Source organism: Rhamphochromis longiceps, linkage group LG15, assembly GCF_057381845.1.
Source record: "Rhamphochromis longiceps isolate RC_006_pf linkage group LG15, R_longiceps_female_GT1.1, whole genome shotgun sequence".
Taxonomy (NCBI): Eukaryota; Metazoa; Chordata; class Actinopteri; order Cichliformes; family Cichlidae; genus Rhamphochromis; species Rhamphochromis longiceps.
Window position 1 is genome coordinate 29,405,300 of NC_140571.1, and position 24,807 is coordinate 29,430,106.

The 24,807-nt window shown below is 43.8% G+C and overlaps 1 pseudogene; it reads right to left on the reverse strand.

Moving 5' to 3' along the window:
* Positions 1–1,553: 1,553 nt before the first annotated feature.
* LOC146652908 (histone H1 pseudogene) lies at positions 1,554–2,836 on the reverse strand (annotated as a pseudogene).
* Positions 2,837–24,807: the final 21,971 nt, after the last annotated feature.

Below are 24,807 nucleotides of genomic sequence, written 5' to 3' on the forward strand. Positions count from 1 at the left end.
AGGCAGTATCATCAGAAGGCATAGCATACATTTTCGCTGCTATGCAGATCACACCCAACTCTACCTATCTGTGAAGCCAAAGAACACACACCAAATGGTTAAACTTCAGAAATAGAATAGAATAGCCCTATATTGTCATTGTACATGTACAACAAAAATGTGGGTTACTCATGCAAATATTGAATCCTTTTTGGGGGGGACTCTCATTTCCTAATTGTCCCAAATAAGTGGCTTTCTCCTGAGCCCATTTTAAATGTAGAGAAACTCACTTGCAACAATTTTCTTGACGACGTGTAACGCTTTTAATTCCCGACTTGCAGATCTGCTCAAAGAAAAGAAATTCACAAGCAAAAATCAGTGCTTGTTCAAAAATGAAAAATAAAAAATAACAGAGATTATCAAACCAAACTTTCAGTGCACTGTGAAAGTATCAAAATAAAAAGGCCTTGTTAAGTCATGACACAAACTCCTCATCAACTTCACAACAGGAGAAGAATTATCAGCTAGATTCACTCCAAACCAACCATCAACTGCACAACACACAACATAACCCTAATGTCATATTAGCTATGAGTTTAATCACCAGGTCTGTGCTCTTCACTCATTTAAGCCACAGATCTATTTTATTCAATTTTTCCTTTTTCCCTTCATCATAAAACATGTGACATGCTGTCATGCACTTCACAAAAGACGTTTGTTCTGACGTATTCAGAGTTGTGTATCTAAATACAGGATTCACTCGCACATCAAAACAGGAAACTCAGTGTTTTAGAGTCTCCACTCTAACAAACTCCAACACATCCCATTCACTCGTGCTAGAATTCAGTCACCTTTCATTAATCTAAAAACCAATCAAATAATTTGCATATCGGCTATTAACCCACTAAGTTGACAGGGCAACAGAAATGCATGTTCAAAATAGTATCACAAAAGACAATTTCCCTCATACAGTAAATTACTTGTGCTGCTCAATCAAGCAGGAAGCTTCTCCCAATTTACTATATCAACAAATAAATTTATTGTCTGATCTCTGGTTGGTCAAACCAGGATCTTTTTTCCCCACAAAAGTTAAACTGTTGTCCTGCAACCTAGAGAGTCAATTTTTTGCATTGGATAAATTCAGCATTTGATAACAAGTGTCTGCTAAATTGACACTATTTTAACACTGATGAAAGATAACAAGCTAATTTTCATTGCATGGGTGTTTGTGTTATTAGGCAGGTCTAATGCATGTCTGTGGAGCTGCATATCCAGCAGAGCATGTTCTTACAGCTGCCTTTCCTACACACTTCTCTGCTATTATTTAATCATTTCTTAACTAATGTGCTGTGAGTCCACTGGTCTTTGCATCACACGGGGTGACTTGGACAAGATGATAAACAGACTCACGCTTAAGATGTTGTCTAATCTTCATAAGCTCTCTTGTGTTTGTGTTAGTAGGGTTAATGCATGTTCTGCTTGTGTGTTGTGATTCTGTATATATTTCTATTTTCGCAGTGTTTCAGACTCCTTCACAATTTTCCAACTTAAGCAGTCAGTTTTGTTTTCCCCAGGTTTGCTAACCCAAATTTTGATTTCCCACATTTAATAACAAAATTTGTGTTCTCACCACTCTCACTATTGTCCTCTGCCACTTCAATAGTCCAATAGCAGGCAGTTTCTCCTTCAGCTTTGTCCTGTCCCTCCTCTGATGCGGTTGACTTTGTGCTAGTGGCTGAAGTGCTGCCGCTGCCTTCTTGGGCGACTTCTTAGCAGCTGCTGCCGGTTTCTTGGCTTTGGCCGCGGCGGGCTTCTTGGCTTTGCTCTCAGTAGCCTTGTTCATCTTGAAGGATCCGGAGGCCCCGGTGCCCTTGGTCTGCACCAGAGTGCCCTTTGCCACCAGGCTCTTGATGGCGGTCTTGACACGGGCCTTGTTCTTGTCCACATCGTAGCCTCCGGCAGCCAGAGCCTTCTTGAGAGCGGCCATGGACAGGCCGTTGCGCTCCTTGGAAGCGGCCACGGCTTTCACAATCAGCTCGCCCACGCTGAGGCCGACCTTCTTGGGCTTGGAAGTCATCGTCTTCTTCTTCTTGGCCTGAACCTCTGCACAGGGCGCAGGGCGTGTTTATGATGGAGCCTTTCCCACCACAGCACTGGCACGTTGAACGCATCATGAAGGGTCCATTTCTTTCATGTCGCTAGCCAGCATGCTAGCCGCATGTGGCTTGCCCGAGTCACTCAGTCCTTTCTGAGCATTTCAACATGCTGCCACCGCCATCTTGCTCGCCCCTCCGTGGAATTCATCCAATCAGACAGGAAGATGGGTTTGCTTTCTTCTGCTGCTGCTGTTTATCCACATTGCTGCTGCTTTGCTGGGACTTTTTGTGCTCAGGACTTGCTGCTGTCTCTTTATCATGTTATTGCTTTGGAGCTGCATTCCTTATCTTCAGGGAGGAGTGAGCTCGCTTGTGAGGTTGAGAAACACATGGCACTGTAAATAAGTTAGCCAGAAACTTGGCCTGCATGTTTCCAATGATGTTAAAGTATAACTTTCTTCCGACTGCTGCATGTGGAAAATTGATTCAGGTCTGCTTTTCACCTGAAAGTGACAAACTAAGACATGTTCATTATTATCATCACTGCTTAATCAACACACATCTCTCTCTCTGTTTTTGTGAACAATCCTTTCTTAAAAGCAAAAAATAAAATCGTGGTTGTTTTTGGCTGATCAACACAAAACCTTTTCCCTATGATTTATTTTTCATCTACAATATAAATTCTTCCTCTTTTTCATCTGCATAAATAAATCACATGGCTGATGATACCATGGTGATCCATAAATATAATCACCAGTTTATTCAATTATTTTTAACCCAACAAAACAAATAAGATAAGATAAGATAACCTTTATTAGTCCCACACGTGGGAAATTTGTTTTGTCACAGCAGGAAGTGGACAGTGCAAAAGTTATGAGGCAAAAATTAGAATACAATAAGAATAAATACAGTACACAACTGTACAGAATAGAATAAAATACTATATACAGTAGAATACAATAAAATAAATATACAATAAGATAAAAATAGAATACAAATACAAATACTATATACAACTGAGTAAAAATACAACGATGACAGAAAGGATTATTGCACTTAGTATTATTGCATATGTATGGATGTGTGTGCTTGATCAGTTAAAGTCTTTATTATGGAGTCTGACAGCAGTGGGGAGGAAAGACCTGCGAAATCTCTCCGTCCCACACCGTGGGTGCCGCAGTCTCCCACTGAAGGAGCTGCTCAGTGCTGTCACAGTCTGCTGCATGGGGTGGGAGATGTTGTCCAACAGGGATGACAGCTTAGCCGCCGTTCTCCTGTCACTCACCACCTCCACTGGGTCCAGAGGGCATCCTAGAACAGAGCTGGCCCTTCGGATCACCCTGTTCAGTCTCTTCCTGTCCCCAGCAGAGATGCTGCCGCCCCAGCAGACCACACCATAAAAGATAGCAGAAGCCACAACAGAGTCATAGAAGGTCTTCAGGAGTGGGCCCTCCACTCCAAACGACCTGAGTCTCCGCAGCAGGTACAGCCTGCTCTGCCCTTTCCTGTAGAGGGCGTCTGAGTTATGAGTCCAGTCCAGTCTATTGTTCAGATGAACACCAAGGTACCTGTAGCTGTCCACAGCCTCAATGTCCATACCTTGGATGTTCAGTGGTTGCAGTGGAGAATGCTTGTGCCTGCGGAAGTCTACCACCAGTTCCTTGGTTTTACTGGCGTTGATCTGGAGGTAGTTCAGCTGGCACCAGTCCACAAAGTCTTGGGTCAGACCTCTGTACTCCTTGTCGTCCCCATCAGTGATGAGGCCGACTATTGCAGAGTCATCAGAGAACTTCTGCAGGAAGCACTGGGTGGAATTGTGGGAGAAGTCTGCAGTGTAGATGGTGAAGAGGAACGGAGCCAGAACCGTTCCCTGTGGGGCCCCCGTACTGCAGACGACCCTGTCCGACACACAGCCCTGAGTCCTCACATACTGTGGTCGGTCGGTGAGGTAGTCCAGGATCCAGGTAGTGAGGTGATGGTCCACTCCAGAGTTCACCAGCTTGTCCTTTAGAACCGAGGGAAGAATGGTGTTGAAGGCACCATAAAGGCAAACAAACAAGGCAAATAAAGGCAAATAAACAAAAACATGATGCTGATGCTACACACACACGAGTCAAGGTGCAGGAAAACTGCTCACGGGAACGCTGCACACTCCAGTTATCACAGTTATCAGAGCTCTGTTCCCCTCTCTTTGAGTAGTTCTCAGACAGCTCTTGATCTGATAATGTGTAGCTTGCTCATCAGCTCAGAAGAAAAAGAAAAAAAAAAAAAAAACGCAACGCAACATCACACAGTAGTTGCATGCTCTGCCCACAGCGGCAAAGTCTTACACTTTCATATTCAATACAGCTTCTCCATCATGTACTATTAGATGTTTCATACAGGGTTCAGCATATTAGTTGTCTTCACAGGTGTGCTGTATATCTCAACAATGGCTCATAATAAGTCTTTCACACAGGTCAAGTGCCTATATGCACTTCATTAGTTTAAATATTTATCTATATCACTTCACCTCATATGTCATTTTACAAAATTTGAGCAACCACAAGCTTAATGTAGATTACTTTTAACAACTATCCACCTCAATTAAATCTATGGTCTGGCACACAGGCTGTTGTCGATCAGGGCAAGCTAAAGAGTTAACATTTTGTGTCAGCAAGGGGTGGGGGGAAAGCCATCCACCAGAGCATATCTCAAGTGCTACTGATGTGGGCTGGCCCTGTCCACACACTCCTGGCTGCTTAGGAAACCATGATAACAACAGCAGTCGGTGTCACAGACCACGTGTTCTACTCCGTACACACTCACACAACAACAACAACAACAAATATCCTCACTCACAACCAACAAAAATTAGGCCTATTGTCTCAACGCAGTCTCACACAGTGACCGCATGCTCTGCCGCACACAGTGGCAAAGACTTACAACGCAGTCTCACACAGTGACCGCGTGCTCCGCCGCACACAGTGGCAAAGACTAACAACGCAGTCTCACACAGTGACCGCGTGCTCTGCCGCACACAGTGGCAAAGACTTAAACTTACTTGGCGTTGCTTAGCGTGTAATATCAGCATCGAATCCCGCCGATCGCCATTCATCGAGGAGAAAAGACAGACAGCGAATCCACAGGAACTTCCTGGCTGACGTCAGTCTTTCAGCGTGTCCCTCCTCCCCTCGGTGAATGCGATTCCAGGGCTCCGGCTCTCAAAGGACCAATTTATGATAGGTTTGTAGCTTGAACCCATCCGCTGGAACGTTGAAGGCAATATAATTACACTGCAAAGCAAGACACAAGTAGGCAAGCTTCTTCATGTTTCTCGTGCACGGGAGAGAACCGGACAGGCACCGTTCCTTCGCTTGACCCCAGTTGCTCTCGTCCGTTCTCCCGTACCACTGTTCTTTTATTGAGGTTACATGAATATGCATAAGTTCATTAACATATGACGTCTACATACACACAAAGAGTACCTTGCCTGTGTGTGTGTGTGTGTGTGTGTGTGTGTGTGTGTGTGTGTGTGTGTGTGTGTGTGTGTGTGTGGACTGCTGATCAAAGGGTCAAACATCCTTGGTCAGGAAGAGGGTAGCCTCCCCCTCACCCTGGATGGTTCATCCTAGATAACACGGTGAGGAAGTCCTGCAGTTCATCTAAACAAAGAGCACTTAGACTAGAACAGACGCAACTACGTTAATCCTACCATAAAACAATAAGACACGGTATGACCTCTCATGCTCCCAAAGTGCTGTCTAATACACACAAAGTTTGCAGACTATCAAGGATCAAAACCTCTACCAATCTACAACTAATCACAAAACTCTAAGCATATATAAGTAAATATTTCTAAGCATAAATGACAATCAACAATACAAATCTAACACATTTCACCTCTCATCCTAGAAGCTTCTTCAGCTCTAACACCAAATGGTGGAGAATCCCAGGTATTTAAACCCTTGTGGGAGTTGTCCCTCAATAGGGTTAGAACCAACACAGACAAATCATGTCTAAGTGACTCCAGTTTGTTCATGTAAATGGGGAGTCCTCTTTCAACACGTTCTCATCCCAAAGTGTAACATATTACGCCATGTGACAAATTGTCGGTATGTTACACTTCTGGCTACCCAAAACGTCTCTATGTTATGTGTACGGAAATGTCAGGAAACACGAGTACCGTTTGGAATTAATCTACACATGTACATTTCGTTTTACTTTCTCATCATTAATCACTTTGGAAAACACTATCTAATACGATTAAGACTGTGTTTATGTCATGATAGCTGTGTGGCAGGCAGGATGAGGACCCAAAATGCAAACTCACGGACTCAGGGGATAAACTCAAAATCACAGCTTTAATGCTGGAAGGCAGATCACAAGAAATACAAAACCTAAACCGGGAACAATAACTAACACTTGCAGAGAGACACAGGGAAATCCACGCAGCTAAGAGGGAGACTACGACACAGAACTGAGGGAGACGCAGACGCGGAACAGAAAACAAAAAGGAAAGCACAGCTCAGTTCAGGGGGCCGGCCGTGCACAAGGCAACGGCGACGACGTGGAAACAGTTCAGGGGGCCAGCCGTGCGCAAGGCAACGGCGACGACGTGGAAACAGTCCAGGGGGCCGGCCGTGCGCAAGGCAACGGCGGCGACGAAGGAGACGACGGAGCAGTTCAGGAGGCCGGCTGCGCGGAAGGCAGCGGCGGCGGCGAAGGAGACTGAGCAGTTCAGGAGGCCGGCCGCGCGGAAGGCAGCGGCGGCGGCGGCGAAGGGGACTGAGCAGTTCAGGAGGCCAGCCGCGCGGAAGGCAGCGGCGGCGGCGAAGGAGATGACGGAGCAGTTCAGGAGGCCGGCCGCACGGAAGGCAGCGGCGGCTCTCCAGTGTTAGGCGTGCTGGCCATGGCCCGGTGGGCACAGGACCAGACGAGGCAGGACCAGACGAGGCACAAGCTGAAGCTGGACCAGGAGGAGCAGAAGCCAAAGTCGAAGCTGGGCCAGACGAGGACGAAGACTCTGAGGCTGGGCCAGACGAGGACGAAGACTCTGAGGCTGGGCCAGGCGAAGATGAGGCTGAAGCCGGAGTCGAAGCTGGACCAGGCGACGGTGAAGCAGGAGCTGAGACTGAGGCCGGACCAGGCGAAGCACAGGCTGGAGCTGGACCAGGTGTGGCAGAGGCGGAGGCTGGACCAGACGGCGACGTGGACGGAGACACGGAGGCCGCAGCTAGCGTGGATGAAGACACGTCCACTGCAAACGAGGACGAGGCTGCTGGGGGAGCAGCTGGTGGCTGAACGGGCCCCTCGGAGAGGTTCCCCTGAACCCCCAGCGGAGACGAGGAGCGGCTGGAGAGGTTCCCCTGAACCCCCAGCGGAGACGAGGAGGTGCTGGCCGGGCTGAGCAGAGCCGCCAGCGGAGACGAGGTGCTGGAGAGGTTCCCTTGAACCCCCAGCGGAGATGAGGAGCTGCTGGAGGGGTCCTCCTGAACCACCAGCGGAGACGAGGTGCTGGAGAGGTTCTCCTGAACCCCCAGCGGGAACAGAAGCAGAGCCAGCAGGTGCAGAGATTTCTGCCTGAGGGGACGCTAACTGTAGCTGCACAGGGCACGCAGTCGGCTTGGGATGCAACCGCTGGGGCTGTGCAGGACAAACAGTCCGTCCAAGCTTTGTTAGCACGACGCTGTCCTCAACTGGCTGAGTGAGCTCACAAGAGCCTCCAGCAGAGGATGGCGGTGACTGAACGAGTTGCTGAACTACTAACTGAGCTAGTAACAGAGTTAATGACTGAGCTGATAATGGAGCTGATAACTGTGCTAGAGACTGAACTGGTGACAAAATAAGAAACTGTGCTAATAACTGAGCTACTGACTGCGTTATGGACAGAAATGCCAGTTGTAGTGGTAGTTGCGCTTGTGGTTGAGCAGGTGTCTGACTCTTAGCTGCTCTCCTTCTGGGAACAGGAACAGGTGCTAGGCCTGGCCGAACACTAGTCATCCCCACCCGAGGAACAGATATGGGTGCAGGGACGAGCTGGGCTCTGGCTGCCTTTACCCTGGGGGCCGGTGTAGGTGCAGGAGCTAGCTGGACCTCTGTCGCTCCCACCCGAGTAACTGAGACGGGTGCAGTAGTCGGCAGGGTCACAGCTGACCTCACCCGGGGAACCGGAACAGGCACAGGCGACGGCTGGGTGTCCATCAACCCCACCCGAGGAGCAGGTACGGGTGCCGGGATGAACGGAGCCTCTGCCAGGCTGGGGATAGAAGCAGGGACCGGCTGGACCTCAGCCACCCTCTCCCGAGGAACTGATACGGGAGCAAGGGAAAGCTGGGCCCGCGCTGCCCTGGTTACAGGAACTGGAGTTTGAGAGCAGAGTTCAGGAGCAGCAACAGACACTGGGAAAACCAAGTTATTGACGCCAAACTCAGTTTTAGGAGATCTAGGTTTAAAGCAAGCAGGTCCTAGGAAATCCACTGCTATAACACTCTCCAGGTTAGCGCTAGCAGTCCTGGAGGAGGTTAGCTCAGGGACAGTCACCGAAGCAGTTTCAAAACAGACAACATCAACAACTGTCTCTTGAGGAACGGTGTGCTGTCTAACACAGGTCAGAGAAGGAAGAACGCCAGAGACAGTTCTTTTCAGAATCGAGGCTGGAAGGACAAACACAGGTTGAGAAACAAAGTCAATTTTCATATAGTCCATAGGTGAACCAACTCGGCAGGCTGACTCAGATCGAACTGGATGGGGAGCCACACAGTCCAGGGACGAAGTAACACCCACAACAGTTTTCACAGCAACAGGTTCAGAGGAGTAGCGAACAGGATCAAGCATGCGTTGCCGTGGGTCACAAAACTTGACCTGATCAAGCAACTCTTTAACGCTTGATCACTCACTCGAGAAACTGAATGATTAAACACTGGTTGTGGACCTGACTGGGCACCACTGGACATGTCAAAAGACAGAACGGGTTGGCACATGAAACAGTTACTAGAAGGAGCATCAGTTACAGAACACTCAGTCTCAGATGGTTTGGCTGATGATGGTGGTGGTGTGTGGCTGAGTTCAGACTGGAAAACCCCAGAGTGTACAGGCTGGTTAAAACAGTTCTGGGGGGCTACAATGCTGGTAGCAGTGTGTGGGTGAGTCTGGTGTAGGATAGCTGTCTAAACAGGGAACTGAATACAAAAATACAAGAGAACTAAGAATACTGGGCCAACACGGCCCAGGACCATGACAGTTTAAGGTTAGAGATAAGGCTATGGTAAGGAATAAGATTTACGGTTGGGGCTGGAATACACAGCTGGAACGTGTATTACCAGAGGTGTGGACTCGAGTCACATGACTTGGACTCGAGTCAGACTCGAGTCATTAATTTTATGACTTTAGACTTGACTTGAAAAAATGTTCTAAGGCTTGTGACTTGACTTGGACTTTTACACCAATGACTTGGGACTTGAATTGGACTTGAACCGGTTTACTTGAAAAGACTTGATATTTTACCCCAAATATAAAATTTAACATGCATATTATATAGAGATTGAAAATGTGACGTCATTCACGGGTAGAACCGCAAAGGATTCTGGGAACTCGTGGCAAGCGGTACTAGCGCACGCAGGCTTTCAATTGAAATCAGTTATACAGCGATAAAAAGAAACACAAAAATGTCAAGAAGCCGTTGTATTATTAACTGCAATAGCCGGTCGCATGACAGCCACGAGAAGCTGACGGGTAAAGAGATCGGTTGTTATCGGATTACGTCGTTGAAGAGAAATTGTTCAAGCCATGTTTCCGAAGTAACAAAGACGCGACGGATGGCCTGGATCGCAGCCATTCAAAGATCAAATATAACGTCCCAGAACCCTCCAGCTCACAGGTTAGTCTGCTCCAAGCATTTACACGAAGGTCAGTGTTTTTTAGTAGTTAATACGTCATTTTCATAACATAATTAGTGATATAGGTTACAAGCAAGTCTGGCGCTGAACAGAAATTGTCGCGCTATGCTCCTTTATTTATTGTGCATAAATAGTGAATTGTCCTGACACAATATTGCGTTTCGCTTCTGTTATTATGGTACATTGACAAAAACATATACTTTTATTCACAGGATAAAACAGTTGTTTTGTATCACTAATTGCCCAGTACGATTACAGCATACAATATTATTGTCACTGCTACATTTCTGTGATGGGTACCAGAAATTATTTCCACTACTAATTAATTACCGTTGAGCTCAAAGGTCCTATTAATAAACGGTTAAGGAATGTGTATTTATGACGACAATTTGTGAGACTGGTAAACTTATGATACGTACGATGGTCTTTACTTTCTACACGGTGCATTTCAAGGTCCTGCACCCATCCGTCAGTAAACTGTACCTGGGCTTGTTGCAGTGACCTGAAGTTACTAAACTTCATGAGTGTATGCACTCACTCCAAGAACCGTATGATTATAAATATGCATATAAATATGCTAAGATGAGATAGCTGACTTCATCTAACTAGCAAATGTTGTCCAGGCTACGTTGGTGATACAGTTTTTTTTAATGTGTATGATATTTTTGTCATGCGATTTTAAAGCTGGTCCTACAACCGCATCCAAGAATAACATGCAGCTTATCTCAGAACTGTCGGTGAAAATTATTCTTGGAGCTAGGTTTAATTGAGCTGCATTTTAAAGAGGTGCAATTTCACAATTTGTGTATATTTTCTAAGTTCACTATTTTGTCATGTGTTGAGAAAAACACAGATTTTAAAATTACATGGTCTAATATTTACATTTAGCATAACTGCAACATTATTTTTTCTTTTTTTTTTTTAAAGACTCGAAAGGACTTGAAATTCAAAGTTTCAGACTTGTGACTTGACTCGGACTTTTACACCAGTGACTTGAGACTCGACTCTGACTTGCCTGACATTACTTGAGACTTGACTTGAGACTTGAGGATAAAGACTTGAGACTTACTTGAGACTTGCAAAACAATGACTTGGTCCCACCTCTGTGTATTACCACCGGGAGCATCATTCTATTCCCTGAAGTCACTAAATTAGCCCGATTCCATCCACAATCCGGCGCATATCATAGGTACATGCAAGGGTACCTTTTGCTTTCCTATGGGACACCTCGGGACGTGACAAATCATGGGTATGTTATGCATCGGGAATGAGAACGGTCTGCCTCTTCACACAAGAAGGTTAATAATGGAGTTCTACAAGGTTCTGTGCTAGGTCCAATCCAACATTATATATTATTACAACATATACCCTAAACCCATATACATTCATTGCTATGTACTGTAGATGACACCCAACTTTATCTATCCATGAAGCCAGATAACACACATAAATTGGTTAATACCATATACCGTTATTACCGGTAGTTCCCAACTTTAAGAAGGGGGACCAAAGGGTATGATCCAACTATAGGGCAATCACGCTCCTCAGCCTCCCTCGGAAAATATATGGCAGGGTGCTGTAATAGAGACTTGGTCTGTTAGTTGAACCCAGATACAGGAAAAGCAATGCAGTTTTTGTCCTGGTCATGGAACGCTGGACCAGGTCTATTCTCTGAAGAATATTTTAGGATACATGGGTGTTTGCCCAACTAGTCTACATCTGTGTTATGGAAGCATTTCACTGCTTTCTTTATAGTGGAAGTGATCCAATCAAAAATGATCTCTAAACCTTTTATATATTTTAGTTAACTGAAACAACTTTAGATTTAATCTACGATAATCTTAGGGTATTTAGTTTACTAAAACTAAAAGAATTTAGGTTCCCAAATTATGACTGAAACTAAACTAGATTCGAGGTTCGACTAGCGGACAAACGCTCCTTTCCAGCACCCTGGCATAGACTTTCCCAGGGAGGCTGAGGAGTATGATCCCCCTGTAGTTGGAACACACCCTCCGGTCCCCTTTCTTAAAGATGGGGACCACCACCCCGGTCTGCCAGTCCAGGGGTACTGCCCCTGATCTCCACGCAACATTGCAGAGGCGTGTCAACCAGGACAGCCCTACAACGTCCAGAGCCTTCAGGAACTCGGGGCGGACCTCATCAACACCAGGGGCTCTGCCACCAAGGAGTTGTTTAACTGCCTCAGTGACCTCGCCCCCGGAAATTGGTGGGTCATTCCCCTCATCCCCAGACTCTGCTTCCTCCTCGGAAGACGTGTCAGTGGGATTAAGGAGGTCCTCAAAGTATTCCTTCCACCGCCTGACAATTTTCTCAGTCGACGTCAGCAGCGCTCCGCTAGCACTATACACAGTGCAGGTAGAGCACCGCTTTCCCCTCCTGAGACGCCTGACGGTTTGCCAGAATCTCTTCGAGGCAGTCCAAAATTCTTTTTCCATGGCCTCTCCAAACGAGGCTTTTCTTGTACAGTACTCAATCCAGGCAGTGCACAGGTTGGTCAGTCTGATCTTACAGTCTTGGGTGACTGCACTATCTACCAGTAGCTGGTGTTTTGCCCCTCTAGTGTTCCTGGCAATTCTTTTCTGTGCCCTGGACATGTATTGAGCCTTGCGCCTGTTCATTCTGGCCACTATGATGCCTGCCAGGAGCTTCCCTATGGTACTGAGGCAGGTTATTGTCTAGCGGTTGCATGGTACTGGTCTCTTCAGTAGCTCTGAACCATTTCAGGGCCTGGTGATGTCCTCCTCTTCATGTTTGATATCCTTTCTTTCTTAGTCTGCCACTATAATGGTTACTGGATCCTGTTAAGGGAAGCTGCTGTGGTCTGCTCTTAGATCCACTACCCACTGAGCATTGTTGTTATGGTTTGCTGTATTTCTTCGGCATCCATTTCTTTATCACACCTTTTTGCATTTCTTATAGTTAACTTCAATTCAATTCAATTCACTTCAATTCACTTCAGTTCAATTCAATTCAGTTTTATTTATACAGTGCTAAATTGCAACAAAGGCCAACTCTATGTGCTTTATATTTAAAGGTAGACCCTACAATAATACATAAAGAGAAAAACCCAACAATCATATGACCCCCTATGATCAAGCACTTGGAGAGGAAAAACTTCCTTTTAACAGGAGAACCCTGTCCAGGGAGGAGCGGCCATCTGCCACGACTGATTGGGGTGAGACAAGAGAGACAAAGAAAAAGACATGCTGTGGAAGAGAGCCAGAGATTAATAACAAGTATGATTCAGTGCAGCGAGGTCTATTGACACAAAGTGAGTGAAGAAGAAACACCCAGTGCATCATGGGAATCCCCCAGCAGCCTACACCCATTGCATCATAACTAAGGGAGGATTCAGGGTCATCTGATCCAGCAACTATATGCTTTTGGAAAAAGGAAAATTTGAAGCCTAATCTTAAACGTAGAGATAGTATCTGTCTCCTTAATCCAAACTGGAAGCTGGTTCCACAGAAGAGGGGCCTGAAAAATGAAGGCTCTGCCTCCTATTCTGCTTTTAAATACTCTAGGAACAAGCCTGCAGTGCGAGAGTGAAGTGCTCTAATGGGGTGATATGGTACTATAAGATAAGATGGGGCCTGATTATTCAAGACCTTGAATGTGAGGGCAGGATTCTGGATTTAACAGGGAGCCAATGAAGAGAAGCCAATATAGGAGAAATCTGCTCTCTCTCTCACCAGTCCCTGTCAGTACTCTTGCTCCGGCATTTTGGATTAACTGAAGGCTTTTCAGCGAGTTTTTAGGACATCCTGATAATAATGAATTACAGTCCAGCCTGGAAGTAATAAATGCATGAACTAGTTTTTCAGCGTCTCTCTGAGACAGGATAATACTAATTTTAGAGATAAAGCAGTCCTACATATTTGTTTAATGCGTGTATTGAAGGACACATCCTGGTCAAAAATGGCTCCAAGGTTCCTCACAGTGTTACTGGAGGCCAAGGTAATGCCATCCAGAGTAAGAATCTGGTTAGATGCCATATTTCTAAGATTTTTAGGGCTGGGTGCAATACCCTCAGTTTTATTTGAATTTAGAAGCAGAAAATTAGAGGCCATCCAGGTCTTTCTGTCTTTAAGACATTCCTTAATATCTATAATTATAAATAGCCATAATTAAGAAACTTCATTTATTCAACTTCAGAGTCTCACACTTGAACATCTAAACAAGAAAGGTCATAGTTCCATGTTCTTTACAACTTTGATGTCTTATGATAAAGGTCTGCCATGGTTGGAGGCATGGAGATTGGTCATTTAAAAAAACTTACAAGAAGCTGAATGGAATATGGTTTGTTTAAAGTTTCAAACACAGTCAGTGAATATGAGAATGACGCTATTACAACACAAGTAGTTAATGTGAACTTATGTCACCCCTGACTAGTTGGTCTCCTGATATCCCAGACACATCTCTCATCCCTGATGAAGACTTTTTAGTTGATACGTGTATGTAATTTTTGCTTGTTGTATTACTCCAACAATTTCATAATTTACAATATTTTTTTTTATCAAAGATTTTGATCATTCTAATTAACAGAGTGACTCCAAAATCTTTCTCCTTTCATTGACATACTGGAAATGTTTAGAAGAAATAGGCACTCCGTTTTGTTGTCTATTGGCCTCCTCAAAACTGAAGAAATGCTGGAAGACTGTTGTTAGACTATATCTGATATTGTTGGTATGTAGCTATCCTGTGAAGCAAAAATGTGTGCTCTTGTATATACCAATACAATACAACTCGAGTAAACTCTAATTGACTGTGGATTCCTGTAGGCCAGGGGGATGATAGTCTTATCATGGAGAAAAATGCAGGTGCCTTCAGTTCATGTATGAATGAAATAAATGGCCACTGATATTACAATGGAGAAACTGACTTACTATAGTCAAAGGAAAATAGCAGAATTTGAAGACATATGGAATGGAAACCCTTACTTGAGTATCTGAAGTCCCCAAATGCATATTATAATATGGTCTTCTGCACTGTTAAAATAAGAAGGGACGTTTAGCTAGCAAAGAGCTATTAAAAAGGTGAGCGTGGTCACTTCCATTTAGGAGATGCCTTTTGAGTTTAAAGTTGCTAGATAATAATGTAGATTATCTACATGATAATCTACATTATCATGTAGATGGTAAATTCAGGTAATTATTTTATCTGAACTGAGCACTAAGTCAGACAAAAAGTCTGAGAAATCAGAGTAAGGGTCAGGAGGATGATAGACAAATGCAAACTAAGCTTTTGTGTTTTATTGTTAGGGTGTACGAGTCTTTTGGTTGAATAATAAGCTTTCTGCACCCTCCTTTATCTTTATTTTCCTTAATGGTTATGGCTCCTTGGTTACTAAAGGAGTTTCTAATTTGGACACTGCCATTCTTGTTCATAGCCTTGTTACTTCTCGGATTGACTACTGCAATTCACTTCTTTTTGGTCTTACTCAAAAATCCATCCATAAGCTTCAACGTGTCCAGAACTCTGCTGCCCGTATTATCACCAGGATCCCTTCTATTCACCACATCACCCCTGTCCTGTAGCAGCTTCATTGGCTTCCAGTCAAATATCGCAGCAATTTTAAAATACTTTTGTATACATTTAAGGCTAGTCATCATCTCTCCCCTCCATATCGCTCTGATTTGGTTCATCAGGGTGTCTTAGATCCTCTTCTTCCATTTCTCTCTCTGTCCCCTTCCCCCATCTTGCCACCATGGGGAGCAGGGCTTTCAACTTCTCTGCTCCTTGACTTTGGAATTCTACACTCAAAACTCAAAATTCTCAAAACTCAAAATGAACTCAAAATTCAAAATAGCTTATCCCACATAATCTTTTCTATTCTGCTATTTTAATCTCTTTTCTGTTTTATGATTCTGTAAATTGCCTGTTTTTATGCTTGTTTTCTATTTTTCTGCTGTGTACAGTGTCTTTGAGTGTTCTGAAAGTCAAATAAAATTTATATTTAATTTCCTAAGTATTTAGAAAATAAAGAACAGTTTCCAGAGTTCATTTAAAACATCCCTCTGCACTCTCAGTGCAAAGTTTGTTAATCCTTGTTAATCCTCAGTTTGGTTGAAATCTTGATACCATCCTTCTTTCTGTGTTCTGGCTTCAGTACCTCCTCATCCTCTGATGCAGCTTTGCAGACTGAAGATCCGATGCTTGGTTGGAGTCCAACGACTCAAACTGCTTCACACTCTGCCACTTCCTGTCAGACTTATTCGCTTCCTGCAATACGACGTCAAGTGTTCACTCACCCTAGGAGTGTGAAATTAATGTATTAGTGTCATGAAGATGTTGCTTTTTGCCTCACTAAATCATCATGGTAACTGGTACTTAACAGATCATCTGGTTTGGAGCAGGTTACGTTCAGAGTTTGAGTTCATGTGGTAATGCAGAAAATATATAAATGTTCTTCAACCTAATTTGAATCTGCTCCTGAGTCTCTTTCGCACTGCTGGAAACACAGAACGCACAGCAAGAATAGGTGTTCAACCAATCACATTCATTTACTCTGATCTCCTGCCGGGCAGGACATTTTTCCATGGATCCAGATTAAAGTCTCAAAGCTCTAATGTGCAGCCATCAGCTTAGAAATAAATAGCAGTAATGATCACACTCAGACAGAAAATCATTAACTGCAGTTCAAATCTTTATTTTACAGCTCTATGCCACAAATAAGAGCTTAACCAGTTTCTGATTTATTTATTTATTTTTTAGATCTTTATGCTCATTATGGATTTTATCGTCATTATTATCTGATAACATCTCTGTTGGGAGAAGTTGGAATTCAAATGGTCGTTTTGTGCAGGAGAAGAGTCAAATGACCTGCAAAATGTCCCTTGTAATGTGAATGTGTTGAGAACCTCTGACTGGGGTTTTAAGTTTGATTGAAACAGCTAACACAGCCTGGATATGTTGAACTTTACTGCTAGTCATACCCATCTAAAGTCACCTGGTACATCTGAGACTGTTTAGGACACAGAAATGTGACACTTTCTATTTTTTTAAGACACAAGCATCCTTTGTTAAGCTCCTCTGTATGTGCTGACTCTTAGTGTGTTGAGTTTACTGTGTGCTGCTCTGGAAGATATTCACCTTTGACCATATTCAAAGTTTGAAATCAGAAAGAGTTCAAATAAACTTTTCTTTTTCAACAGTTGTCACAGAATGGTTTCTATTAGAGGGAAACCCCCAACTATCTGATGATATGCTATAAACAGTACTTGGTGACAGTGGAAAGGAAAAACTCCCTTTTAACATAAAAAACCTCAGACTGCCTCAAACTGGTTGGAGGTGAAGAGAAGAGAAAGGGTCATGGAAGGACATCAGAGGACAGCAGAGGTCAGACTGAGCCAGGATTGGTAAACAGCATTCGCGCTGTTTTTTTTTTTTTTGGGGGGGGGGGCCTGTCCCGTTTGGCTCTTTTGCCATCAGAATTGTTGTCTAAAGGCAAAGAAAGATGCCCAACGGATTTACTTTACCAAACTGACCATCCCAGCCTTGCCGTAATGGTCCATTTGATTCACCTTTTATTGTTTATTTTATTTTCACTTACTGAATACGGGACAGACTTGACTGGGGGAAAGAAGGGGAGAAAGAAAGAGGGAAAGAGAAACAGCTGAGAAGAGGGACGGGGGAGAAGGGCAAAAGACAAAAACCAACAGAACGGGCAGAGAAAAAAAATGCATATATCAATCACCTGGATCACCTGCTGAGAAAGAAAAAAGAAAGCAAGCAGAAGAGAACAAGAGTAATAGAATAAACAACATCACAATGATATATGGGAATATGACAGTAAATACTAAATGTTAAACATTATTGTGCAGCACATAAGATCAACAGAACACAGTGTGCTTTGAGGTAGGAGCCAAAAAGGGTGTAGTTTGTGGGTGTGATCACCCGTGTGTACACCTGTGAGCATGGACGCGCTTGTTTTTTGTTTTTTTAAAAGGTTCCTTCATGTAATAATCTGCTAGAGGGTGTGGGGGGGCCACAGCCCCGTCCTCCAGGGCGTGAAGCAGGTGTGGAGGAGATCAAAACTCCAGACATCCAGAGGCCCCCAGAACACAAGAGACCAAGGAAGACCAACAGAGGGGCAGCTGCGCCACTGTCCCGGAAAGAGCTGAGGAGAGTCCCAGATGAGGGCTCACTCAGCAGCCGCGGAGCAGAAGCCAGGGGGAGTTGCAGTGACGCGCCCGTGAGCTCCGCCGGCAGCCAGCTGCGCCTGAGTGACCGAGCCCCAGGCCGACATTCGCGCTGTTAATGTCTGAACGCTTACACGTTGTCTTTGGCCTGATCTTACTTTCCTCAGTAGTAGTAATACGATGGCACCTGTCCAATATGGCGGCCAACCAAACCGGTTTGACAACCGGTTTGACCGGTTTCGTGCGTGTGCGCATGCGCGTTCAGTAATACGATGGCACTAGTCCAAGATGGCGGCCAACCAAACCGATTTGACCAGTTTCGTGTGTGTGTGCGCATGCATGTTCAGGTGTGGAAATACCACAGGGGATCAGAGGGGTTATATGAGTTTGTGTTTTTAACGGGGTTTTAATTTAATCAAACCATAGGGTTTTTAATTAAACTATTTTTATCACTTAGGTGTATCGCAACATTCAGTTATGCATGTGTTCTTAAAAGCAATTCTTTGTTTCTTGTTTCATTCTTGGCGGAGTGGAAGCTGTTTTGGTTTCTTTCCAGGGTTGATGCGATCATTTTATTTAAAAATCGGGATTTTGGAATGTTGAACTAAGAGTGAGACAAAGCCAGCTAGTTTTTTAACACAGTAAATGTCACAAATAGCATTCAGTCCTTTAGAAAATAAATGCTATAAGCAGCCAGTATCGCTCTTTTCAAACTAATCGTCTTTTAAATACACTCATTTTGTGATTCCGGTGTCAACACCTTGCACCGATGCAAGCATTTTATTTATTTAAAAACGGATCAAACGGGCCATTTCTTCTGTAAGGGGTTTCATGGTTTCAGAGTAGTTTTTAACACAACAGATAGTCGCAAATAACATTCAGCAAACGCTACAGTGATACTTCTAAAACGCTGCACACAATGTCGTCTTTTCCCCCAAAGCAACCAGTATCGCTCTTTTCAAACTAATCGTCTTTTAAATACACTCATTTTGTGATTCCGGTGTCAACACCTTGCACCGATGCAAGCATTTTATTTATTTAAAAACGGATCAAACGGGCCATTTCTTCTGTAAGGGGTTTCATGGTTTCAGAGTAGTTTTTAACACAACAGATAGTCACAAATAACATTCAGCCCTTTAGAAAATAAACGCTACAGTGATACTTCTAAAACGCTGCACACAATGTCGTCTTTTCACCCAAAGCAGCCAGTATAGCTCTTTTCAAACTAATCGTCTTTAAATACACTCATTTTGTTGACAAAGCCAGCCAGCTAGTTTTTAACACAGTAAATGTCACAAATAGCATTCAGTCCTTTAGAAAATAAATGCTATAAGCAGCCAGTATCGCTCTTTTCAAACTAATCGTCTTTTAAATACACTCATTTTGTGATTCCGGTGTCAACACCTTGCACCGATGCAAGCATTTTATTTGTTTAAAAATGGATCAAACGGGCCATTTCTTCTGTAAGGGGTTTCATGGTTTCAGAGTAGTTTTTAACACAACAGATAGTCGCAAATAACATTCAGCCCTTTAGAAAATAAACGCTACAGTGATACTTCTAAAACCAGTCGCCCAGACCCGCTCCAACTTTTCAACAGCTGGCTAATTGTTTGAATTTGTTCAGGATTGTAAAAGCCCACTGCGGGTATCACTAGTTGAGAGTACCATGCGAACAAGGGCCCCGCCTATTGTTTAAAGTATCGGCTCCTTTGTAATTCCTTGAGAAGACAAAAGCCCTGTAGGGTCTCATTTAAATTGATTGGAGACATACCTTTTCTTTTTGGAAACACCCACCCTATATAAAAAACACGTTCAGAGCCCGAAACCCTGAGCCATTTACGCCTCAAGAGTCGCTGCAGAGCACACCATTTTCTTTGCGATCATCAACACTAACATCGTTCTTTATAACATGGCCATCGTAAACGGTAAGTAAAACAAAACCTATTATTGTGTGCTGTTCAAGTATCCATTGTCTGTGATTGTGTCTTTGTGAAAATTAAATAAAAAGACTTGTTAACATCAACATCTTAGTCATTTGTGGTTTGTAAATCATGGAAAGCACATTGCATAAAATATATCATGATCCAGCCCATCCTGCGCGGTTGGCCAGTTTAAATAAGCTACGTATAGCAGCAGGGGAGGCATCAGATGTAACACCTCCACTATCTCAGGTCAAACATTATTTAGAACAAGACGACACTTACACACTCCACAAACCTGCGAGGATCCATTTCCCCAGAAATAGAGTATTGGTGACAGGGGTCGACAAACAGTTTCAAGCCGATCTGGTTGACATGTGTGAATATGTGGCAGATAATGATAATGTGAGATATCTGCTAACATGTATAGATGTATTCTCAAAATACGCATGGGTTAGATGTCTAACAAACAAGACAGGGTGTCACGGGAGTGGAACGGACTCAGGCGCAGACTGAGGTAGCACAGTTCAACGACACTTTATTAATCACACTGGTGCACTATATACACGTGAAGGGGGGGGAAACACCAGGGTCCCGGGGATCACTTGGCTGGGGAGACACACTTCTTCGCACTCGCTCTGCTCCTCGTCCAAACAGTCTCCACACAAGCAGCTCAGCTCACTCTCCTACTCACAGGGTCCAGGGGTCACAAAAGGGCTGATCCAGGTAAACCTGTTTACACAGACGAGGGTAAGTCGAAGGCAAACACGGGAACAGTAGAATCGCAAGGAAGCCAGGCAATACTAACGAGAGTTACTCAATATTCCAGCGACGAACAGCTCAGAGCCCCAGCCTTAAGAGCCAGAGAACTGCAATCCGCTCGAGATCAGCTGCAGGTGCGTGGGCCAAGGGCAGGAGCCCAATCAGAGCTCCGCCCAGGCAGACAGGTAGGAGAGACAGAGTGAGAGAAAAACAACAAACACTTGTGGCCACACTGGGCTGGCCGGGGAGGCACAGGGACCATGACACAGGGACTGTTGTATCAGCTGCTTTTGAGGATATACTTAGTGAGGGTAGGATCCCTGTGAAACTACAAACAGATGAAGGCAAAGAGTTTTATAATGCAACCTTTAAACAGCTAATGAAGCGATATAATATCAAGCATTTCTCAACAGCTAGCGAGGTTAAATGCAGTATTGTCGAGAGATTCAATCGTAGCTTCAAGGGTAGAATGTGGAAGTACTTAACATCAGCCAACTCCCGGAGATATGTAGATGTCATACCAGATCTCACACAAGCATATAACAATGCTTATCACAGATCTATCCAAATGGCTCCGGCAGAGGTGAATAAGCATAATGAGAAGTCGGTCTTTAACGCGCTGTACAAAACGAGACCTCAGAGGGAACTGCGCTTTAAATTTAATATCGGTGACACTGTACGAATATCAAAACTGAGAGGAAAGTTTCGAAAAGGATACGAGCAGACCTACACCGATGAGATTTTCACAGTCAAGGAACGTATAGGGAGACAGCCCCCAGTGTACAGACTAGTGGATCTAGCAGGAGAGGTATTGAAAGGGTCATTTTATGAGCCTGAGATACAACGTGTGGTTGTTGATGAAAACAAAACATTTAAAATTGAAAACATATTGGCTAGAAAAAAAGTGGGTCGGAAAAAGCAGGTGCTAGTGAAATGGCTAGGATGGCCCAACAGCTTTAATTCGTGGATTCCAGAAAAAGACATCGTTGAGGCGTAATTAACTCAGATGACGCAGCTCTACATACATTCATTCAACACTGAGCATAGACTGAGAAAGCATGAATAAAAAGAACAACAATGCAGGCTTCTATGTAAGCCTCTTCTCGAATGCTTCAGCACATGTTTACCCGGGTAATAAGATATCTAATTTTAGAACAAAGCTAGCAAAACCTATTGTTTTGGATCAGCCGTATGAGGTCGCTGTTATAGAGATACAGTACCCACGCATATGGCGGACTTTTCCACAATCAGATTCGGAAGTGGAAATTCAGGACCCAGTCAAAGATGGAACCTTAGCCGTAACCACGATCGAACTGTCTGTGGGCCATTATGCATCTGTGGAACAGATAATAAAAGAATTTAATTTTAAATGTCAGCAGCACCAAGCCACTGGAGACATTAAAATGCAGTACAACGCAGTTAGTAACCATGCCTGTGTTATGGGGCCTAGGGGGACTATTCTCACATTTAAAGGGAGACTGGCGGAAATCCTAGGATTCAAAACAGGAGACCCGTTTGTACTTCATTATAAAAACACATATGCCCCACACCCCGCAGACATATACGGGGGAAAATATAACATCTTTATTTATGCAGATATCGTTGATTACCAGCTTGTGGGTGACGCCCACGCGAGGTTATTAAGAGCTATAAATATTGCAGACGATGACCGCCGCTTGCCTATTCTACAATTTGACAGCCCACACTACACACCTGTGTCAAAGACATTAATCGACGACATAGAAATTGATTTGAAAGACGATCGAAATCAACACATACCCTTTTTATATGGCAAAGTGTTTGTCAAGTTACACTTCCGACCGATAACCCAGCATTTTTGAAAAAAAAAAAAAAGGATGGCCGTCTACAACACTGATGACTCAAAATATGTAAAATACTACTTATCACAGGCTGGTGGAGAGCTCGGAGGGTATGTTGGGACCAGTACACAATATGGGACAGGTCTGGGTGGGTTGTTCCGTAGCTTGTTTAGATTTGCAGTACCGCTGTTTAAAAAAGGAGTCAGCATAGTCAAACCACACCTAAAAACAGCCGCATCGGGCATAGTGTCTGATGTCATAACCAACATAACCAGACCCTCAACCACTAAGCAGGACGGTAACGGCTTGTATGTGTATACGCCCAAACCATCTAAGACCCCACCCCCAGGGCAGCCGTTGTCTAAAAAGCGTAAAACCACAAAACCTAGCAGGAGAGCCACCAAACGGACACCGTCACGCAGAGTGAAAAGACCCAGAACCAGTCGTTCAAAAACTGCAGCGTTTGACATATTCTAAATGGCACTGTTACACAGTCATTCGGGAGAATGTGTAAAAACAGAGCTCGATCTTTTTACTGTCCCATACACACAGACTAGCATTGAGAAAAGTACATTTATTGAAATCCCACCTGTATCTGCAATCACTGATGGAGGGCCGATCGAGTTTTACATCTCATCGTCGGGTGAAGATTACCTGGATCTAAATGACTCATATATCTACACACGGGTGAGAATCACAAACGCTGATGGCTCAAACCTGGCTAGGGATGCTAATGTAGGATTTATTAATTATCCTGGATGCAGCATATTTAGTCAAGTCGATATTAATTTGGGAGACCGGCTCATTAGTCAATCATCCAATACATATCCATACAGAGGTGTGATAGAATGTCTTATCAATTATAATAAGGACACTTTAGACACACAGTTCAGCACCGGGTTATTCTGTAAGGATACATCATCACACATGAATGACACATCTATAGAAGGAGAGAACCAGGGTCTGGTGACCAGAGGTGGCTACACAGCAAATAGCAGTATTGTTGAATTGATTGCACCAGTACATGCAGACCTGTTTTTTCAAGAAAAACTGTTACTTAATGGAATCGACCTGTCGCTGAAATTTGTGCGCTCTAAAGACGAATTTGCTCTCATGACAGCGGATGCCAATGCATACAGAGTTAAAATTGTCTCAGCCAGTCTCTTTGTCAAGAAAGTTAGTGTATCACCAAGCGTCAGACTTGCACACAGCAAGGCATTGCACCATGGCATTGTCAGGCTTATCCTGCTAAACCATTCCAACCAAATTTCCAGAGAAAACACTATATCAGAGAATTTTACCAGCTGATACAAACCACAGGAAGACATTTAAAGGACAGATCCTTGGCCATAACATGTGACGACTTTGGTAACGGCTACACTTTATTCTGTTTCAATCTGGAAGCTGACGAAGGACATTCAGGGAATGTGTCGTTAATTAAAACTGGGAACGTGAGATTGGAAACCCGTTTCAGAAATCCACTACCCCGTACAGTGAACCTCTTGTGTTATTCTGTATTTGATTCAGTCATTGAAATATCTAACATGAGACAGGTGCTCTTGGACTACTATTGAGACAAAAACGGTCATGAACACTATAGAACTATCAGCCACCACGGCGGCATTATCAATAAAAACACACATTTCCTAGGCGTGTTAGCCTATGATCAGCTAACCACAGAACGGCTTCAAAGACTCCCCGCTATGGGTATTGTAAACACCCACCCTTCTACGATGCCAGGGGAACATTGGCTTGCTGTTTATATTTCGAGAGACAGACGCGGTTATTTTTTTGATAGTTTTGGACACTCGTTAGACAGTTTTCCCCCAGCAATAAAGATGTTTCTTCTAAAAAACTGTTCCACTGTTTTATGTTCAGGAAAACAAGTGCAGAACGACTTCTCCATCACATGTGGTCAACATTGTGTGTTTTTTTTTATATCATATGCAAAATGGTGTATCTTATGCCCGCCTGCTTAACATGTATGGGTCTGATTTAATTTGTAATGATGCTATGGTGTGTCGATTTGTCAACAACATACAACCTGTTGCTGTATGCAGTGATTATGTGTGTGTGCAATGTGGATACTGATATGTACTAATGAGAATAATAATAAAAACAACATGAGAGCATGATTTAATCGAGTCAATGGTATTTATTATCAAATCTCGTATATATATATATATATATAT